The following is a 7,311-nucleotide window of genomic DNA, read 5'->3' as shown; positions in this document are numbered from 1 at the left end:
AATGAAGAATACACTTGGTCAATTATATTTATCTCATATCTGTTTTTGATCAAGAAGTTCAGTATCTTTTATATGCACTTGGCGTATGTTTTTTTTTTTTAAAAAAAGGTTTTTTATGGGATAAATATATATTACTATTTTTTGATAAAGTATATACAAAGCGATTCGATTTAAGTAATAAATAATTTCTGAATCTTTTTCTGGAAATAAGCGCGGTTCTTCCAAAATGATTTCACACAAGAATTATTTTGTGTTTCAGTGAGAAAATAAGATTATAAAATTATTACTTTTTTTCTCTCATTTTAATAAATCAACGCCTTATTTTAATACTCTTTTATCTGAGATCTTGCTTGCACTCTCCCACCGTTCGAACCTCTTTCGAATCCTGCGACGTACAATCCGACGAGCTGCATCCGCGCATTCGAAAGTTAGGTCGTTACAAACGAGATAATAATTGGTAAAAATTACCGAATACATGCGTCCGCCCGGCCTACTACTACTAACAGTATACACCCATGATGGCTCAATGGCGCGCGGACCGCGGAGAGCGGAGACTGCCTGGCAAGCGCGCCGCTGTCTGAGTCACGATGATTGGAGCTCGCGGCGCGCGACGTTGTGCGCGGAGTGGGACGCTTGCCAGGCAGTCCCCGCTCTCTGCGGTCCGCGCGCCATCGAGCTCAGTGTTGCTAACTTAGCTATTTTCTGGCTAGATCTAGCTATTTTTTCTTCGATCTAGCTCGCAAATATTGACTTTTGCTATTAGCTATTTTTCTGGATATTTCTTTAAAGATAATACAGAGCTAGCTAGCTATTTCTTATGAATTTGATTCTTGAAATTTTTTATTGGATACCAATCGTTGTACGTTAAAATTTTCCAACTAACGTAGCGAACATACCCAGAAAGATACGTAATGAGAGCCTAGAGATGGTTTACCACTCTAGGCCATGGTGGAAATATATAAGGTGAGTCGTTGCGCATAATGGCGGCAAAGAGTGGGGGACATATATAGTCAGCTAATCACTTATGACCCATTGTGCACGCGCGGAATTTAAATATTCACAGGAGATTATTAATAAGAACACAGTATTAAAAGTTAAAATAATAACGAAATATTCATAACATTTATTAAAATATAAAAATATTACAAACTAATGCTTTATAATTGAAATAATAATAATAAAAGGAAGGAATATTTAATAAGACTGTATATATTAATAAAATAATAAAAATAATAAAATTCTTCATTTCGTGGGTTATCTCCATGTCTGACTTTATAAAGAATAAAACGTTGGCATTTTAATATAGAGTCAACACAAAGATAATCTGCGAAATAGAGAATTTTTAATATTACATACTGTAACAATATTATATTAATTAGAATATTATATTAATTAGAAACAAGATTGCACATTTTTTTTGTTTTTCTTTCTTTTCTTCTTATATTAGTATTTTTTATTTGTATATTTATATTGCGCAATTTAATATACAATCTGGTTCGCACCAAACATGCGATCACCTCCGTCGGAAATTTGTACTTAATTTTCAGACATACTTTCGCGGTTAATTTATCAAAAATTTTATCCTTCATACAAAAAAAGTTTCCGTGAAATAATTGAAATTCAGCTTCCATAATTTTTGCTGCTTCCATGAAATCATTGGAAGGAAGGATACAATTTCCACGCGAAATGCATGAAATCCAGTCATCGCGCGGAGGTAACTTTTTGGTAGAAGTGCCCAAATGCTTATATTTATGGCAGAAACGATGAGCTACATAGCTAACTACATATACCAACGCTTGTGACTCGATGTCTCTTGCTCCAATATCGGCTTCAAATTCCTGTAATAAGGCCCATTCGTCTTCTGCTGCTAAGTAATTAGTTATTTGGATAGCTGTTAAATAAATATTTAAAAAATGAATGTAAATACAATGTGACTACAGTTCTTGATGCAACAGGTCGGCATGCTGTCTGAAGAATATATACTTATTACATATTGTACCTACTAACCTCCCCAGACAGTGCAACCGTCATTGGATTTTCCCAATAATGGTTGCGACGCATCGGCAATAAGCCAACGTCAACTAATAAATTTGATTCCTCAGCAGAAGAGAAACGAACAGCCCATGGAGGAGGAAAATCTGGAGGAGGAGCAGATCCGGTTCAAGAGGAATTACAGGAGACTGACTCCACTCGATGAGGACGACGAGGAGGAACCGGCTCTCGACGCTCAAGAAGAGCCCTCCAAACCCATCGAGCCAACCAAGTAGAGAAAGCCCTCCAGTTGTAACATAAAGTCTTCCTCAGATTAGATTTAAGTTTTGTATGAATACAGATATAAATTTTATCCCCTAGAGAATAAGTGCGTACGATAGTTAGGATTAAGGAAGTTTGATATTCAGATAATGTTCGATATTTTACAGAGTTATAACAACTCCAATACTTACATGATATTGTATAACGTGGATAACGTTAACATTTGATATTTTAATATTTTAATTTTGATACTAGAATTATAGCTTTGATAGCGAGATAAAGATCGCATGTATAATATTTTATATTATATAATTTTAGAAAACATTTATTATATCTTTATAATTAAAAACAATTAGAGGACAATTTATACGACGAGTTTGATAATTTTCCCATGCGTATAAACGTGAGAGTTATGCGTATACTAAAGGACATTTACGTGCGACCTATAGTTTAAGAGATAGAGCTAAAGTTCTCTTTTAAATAATTTCCGCGATACGGATGATAGGTTCGCTGGTTAGTTCGTTGGATACTCTATATCCCCTGTAAGTTTCGTTCTAATCGCAGCTAGCGTATAAAAGATAAAATAGAAATAGGAAACTTCGGATGATTCGAGAGAATCAGGATCACTGGAGGTGACGTAGTTTATGATGCTCGTCACAACGAACCAATAATATTTTTTCATGATTTTTTATGATTGTATTTGATTCTAGAGCGAATTTCATGTCCAATTAGGCAATAAGTTATTTTTCGTGAGAAAATGCGATAAAAGCCGTTAAAACTCGTAAAACCGCGATTTTGTCGCCGCGTGTTGGTTTTCCCGGCGTGTTGTTTCAGCCGCGTGTTACTTCGGCCGCGTGTTGCTTTACCGTCGTGTCCTACGAAATTTAACGCCGCGTGTTGCTTTCGCGACGTGTTGCTTTACCGTCGTGTCCTACGAGAAATTAGCGCCGCGTGTTGCTTTACCGTCGCGTCCTACGGAAATTTACCGTCGTGTCCTACGGAAATTTGCCGTCGTGTCCTACGATTGTCGAGGCCCATCGTGTCCTACGGAACACCGTCATGTCCTACGGAAAGGCCGTCGAGTGCTACGATCGATCGATAATCCGATAGAGACCGTCGTGTCCTACGATACACCGTCATGTCTTACGAAATTATGCCGTCGCGTCCTAGGGACGGTATTAAACTATCTCTCTCGCACAGCGGGCGAGAGCGCTGATTGGTGGAAGGTTACCGACGCCTTTCAGTATATAAACGAGCGCGGAGAGAGCAGAGTGAGTAGTTCCCGACTCGTGACGCCGGGAGGATCGTTCTGTCTCTCTCCGATTTTTCTCGATTTTGACGCAGAGAGCGCTGCGGGTCACTCTCCGTGGTTCGTGCTTTGCATAGATAAACTCGGTCCCAGACGGATCGGGAGCTTCCCTAGAGTTGGACTAACTAATCTGCGTCAAGTTTTGGTAATGGTTAACGGTTTTTATTGCATCATCGAGTGCAATAACGTGTCGCGTCGAGATTAAATTATTCCGCGAGACGTATAAACAATTTTGACGGGAGATTACGACACCGCGACGTGATATATAGCTTTCCGCGAGTGTTTGACACGGAATTTCGTATTTTTGCGAATAACTTAGATTCCGTTTAGTCTTTGTATATACAGGGTGTCATTAATCGAGCGAATCACCTATCATGAGCAGGTAGAGTAGACCGAACTGAGTCGAAAAGTCTTGTACCATTTTGAGATTGCAGCAATAGTTAACGAGATATTAATTTTTAAAGATTGGCGAATACGCGCGTCCGTTCGGCCTACCACACATTGAATGTACGCCTACAGAACGCCGCGATGGGCGCGCGGGCCGCGGGAAGCTGCGGGACGGCCTGGCAAGCGCGCCGTTCAAGTCATGACGTTTGGGGGCTAGCGGTGGTGTGCGCGGCGCGGGCGGCGGAGCGCTTGTCAACCAATCCCCACTCTTCGCGCGACTAGCCATCGCGATAGTGAATATTCGGCGCTCCAGAAATTAATATTTTGACTGCAAAAATTGGGAAATGATCGAAATCTTTTTGAGAACTCATTTAGTTCGCTCTAAAGCGTGTATACATGCCCATGTACATACAGAAAAATATTATAAATATGAATTGTTTTAAATAAATAATAAGTGTACTATTTTAAAAGAGTACTTGATAATTGTACCGACAACGTTTATTAATAAGATAGAGCGGACTAAATTTAATCGAAAAGCCTTTTATCATTAATTTGTAATTTTCGCAACAGTTAACAAGATATTAATTACTAAAATATTAATTTTCAAGAATTTTTCACTCAATTACTATCAACTTTACAGAAAAACAGCAAGAGACAAAAATTGTTTATTTTCTTTTCATAAAATTCTAGAAATTTTTTCATAATTTTTTATCAATCTTCTAGTGCTCCATTTTTTATTAACAACTGTTTTTATCAAAATGAGAAAATACGGTACTAAAAAATTCTGAAAAAATTCCCAGAGCTTTATGAAAAGAAAATAAACAATTTTTGTCTCTTGCTGTTTTTCTGTAAAGTTGATAGTACTTGAGTAAAAAATTATTGAAAATTAATATTTTAGTAATTAATATCTTGTTAACTGTTGCGAAAATTACAAATTACTGATAAAAGGCTTTTCGATTCAGTTTAGTCCGCTCTATCTTATTAATAAACGTTGTCGGTACAATTATCAAGTACCTTTTTAAAATACACTTATTATTTATTTAAAACAATTCATATTTATAATATTTTTCTGTATGTACACGGGCATGTACACGCTTTAGAGCGAACTAAACTGTGTTCTCAAAAAGATTTTTCGATCATTTCCTGATCTTCATAGTCAAAATATTAATTTCTGAAGCGCCGAATATTCGCTATCGCGATGGCTAGTCGCGCGAAGAGTGGGGATTGGTTGACAAGCGCTCCGCCGCCCGCGCCGCGCACACCGCCGCTGGCCCCCAAACGTCATAACTTGAACGGCGCGCCTGCCTATCCCCGCGCCTCGCGACCCGCGCGCGTAGAGAGCGATTGAGAGGCGTACACGCTTGCCAGTAGTAGGCCGGACGAACGCGCTTATTTGGTTATATTTAAGGTCTAATATCTCGTTAAATATTGCGTCAACTGAAAAATGGTACAAGACTTTTCGACTCAATTCGGTCTACTCTATCTGCTCATGATAGGTGATTCGCTCGATTAATGACACCCTGTATATATAAGAGGCTCCGCGTACCGCGCGTTAAACGTATCGTTTTGATTAGTACATTTAAGAGTTTATAAATAATTTCTTTTAATAAATTTAAATTTTATTAAATTTAACGAGTCGAGTCAGTGTTATTATTTATTCCCTACAAATACCTATAGGTGGATTCAAATACTGAGGATCAGGGAACATACCGTGGGCGACTACAGATCGTGACTGCGAAGCGGCTCTTCGAAATCCGAGAGGATCCGACTGTGTACCGGTGTTTCCTTCTTCGTAGGTGGTGAAACGAAGTGGCGACCGATTCGGATATTGAGATTAGTAAATTAATCTGGTAAATATATGAATATTTTCATGTTTCATATTAATGTCCGGTCACAACAGCACAGTAACGTTTTAAAAATGTATTTAAAACGTACATGTTGGACGTTTTGGACATATAAAAAACATCCAGATTAGATTCATGGATATTTTAAAAACGTTTTAAAACCATCCAGTGTTACCATTTTGGACTTCTTAAAAACGTCCATTTTAGGACGCAATGGACTAAAATTGAACTAAATTAATATATTAAACAAATTTTAGACCACAATCCAGACACAATGATTTTTATATAGATCTTTTTGTCGTTAAAAATCCCACACAAATGTCCTAGGGACGTCCATGGGACGTTTAAAAAATGTCTGTATGTACTAAACGCGTCCTTGAGACGTTCTTTAGATAAAATGTGCTGTGTGGAAACTATTCCGTAAATGAAATTGCTGTATCACGTCACATTTTTTAACTATTTTAGCTCAAAGGTACCCAAAAGTACTTTTAGTAAATTTAAGTTCAATTTTCTCAAATATGTGACATGATACAGCAATTTTATTTGCAGATTCGTTTTTAATGACAAAATATCTATAAAAATCATATCTCATCTAATTTGTGATCTAAAAATAAGTTTAAATTTATCACACAGTATATGTTATCTAGACCAAATATTCTGCATACGAAGTGAATCTGAAAGTTTATAGCTTAAACAGAGTGAGATAGTTATTTTGAGGGGCTTTCTGTATTTCAATCTCTCCTTCACGGTATATCGACTATGAAAGATTCCAAATTTACTTCATAGATAGAAAGTTTAGTTTAAATTTGTCGTTGAATTAGTCTGCTCGCCAAGCATATAAATGTGATTGACATTCTTATCTTTGGAGTCAATCATATTCAATTATCTGATGAACATGATTATTGTGTGTGTTTTATCTATTTATTTTATATAAGGTAAGTACATTTAAACAACTTATTTATTTTAATACAAATTAAAGTTAACTTAGCGATTTATATTTTAAAATTAATATTACAATTACTATTAACAAATTAGATTCTTAATGTGTAGCATTAAAAGCAAGATTTAATTAAAAAAAATTTTAATAAGAACATTTATTGTAATATATTTTTATTAACAAAAATAAAACAAATAAAGGACTCTTTCCTTAAAAACATTATAAACATGGAAATGGCATTGTAAGAGTCAAACGAAAAGTAAATTAACAAACAATTAATACATATATTCTAAAATGAACTTATAAAATTTACATAAATGTAACGATTAAAAAACAGATGTTAATTACATTTACTAGTTTCGACCACCAAATCTGGTCCTCTTCAGATGAAACACTTTACGTTGAAATGTACATAATTATGGAAAAACATCAATACATAAGAAAATCTTGTGCGTAGTTAAATATATAACAAAAAATTTACAAATCTATACGTGAGAATATTAGTTGGTCCGTGAATCCATATATTTACAAAAATAGTCATAATGATAAATGTCACACAATAAGAAAACAGTAAAAAAAAA

Source organism: Cyphomyrmex costatus, unplaced genomic scaffold (assembly GCF_001594065.2).
Source record: "Cyphomyrmex costatus isolate MS0001 unplaced genomic scaffold, Ccosl1.0 scaffold1387, whole genome shotgun sequence".
Lineage (NCBI taxonomy): Eukaryota > Metazoa > Arthropoda > Insecta > Hymenoptera > Formicidae > Cyphomyrmex > Cyphomyrmex costatus.
This window is presented reverse-complemented; position numbering follows the sequence as displayed.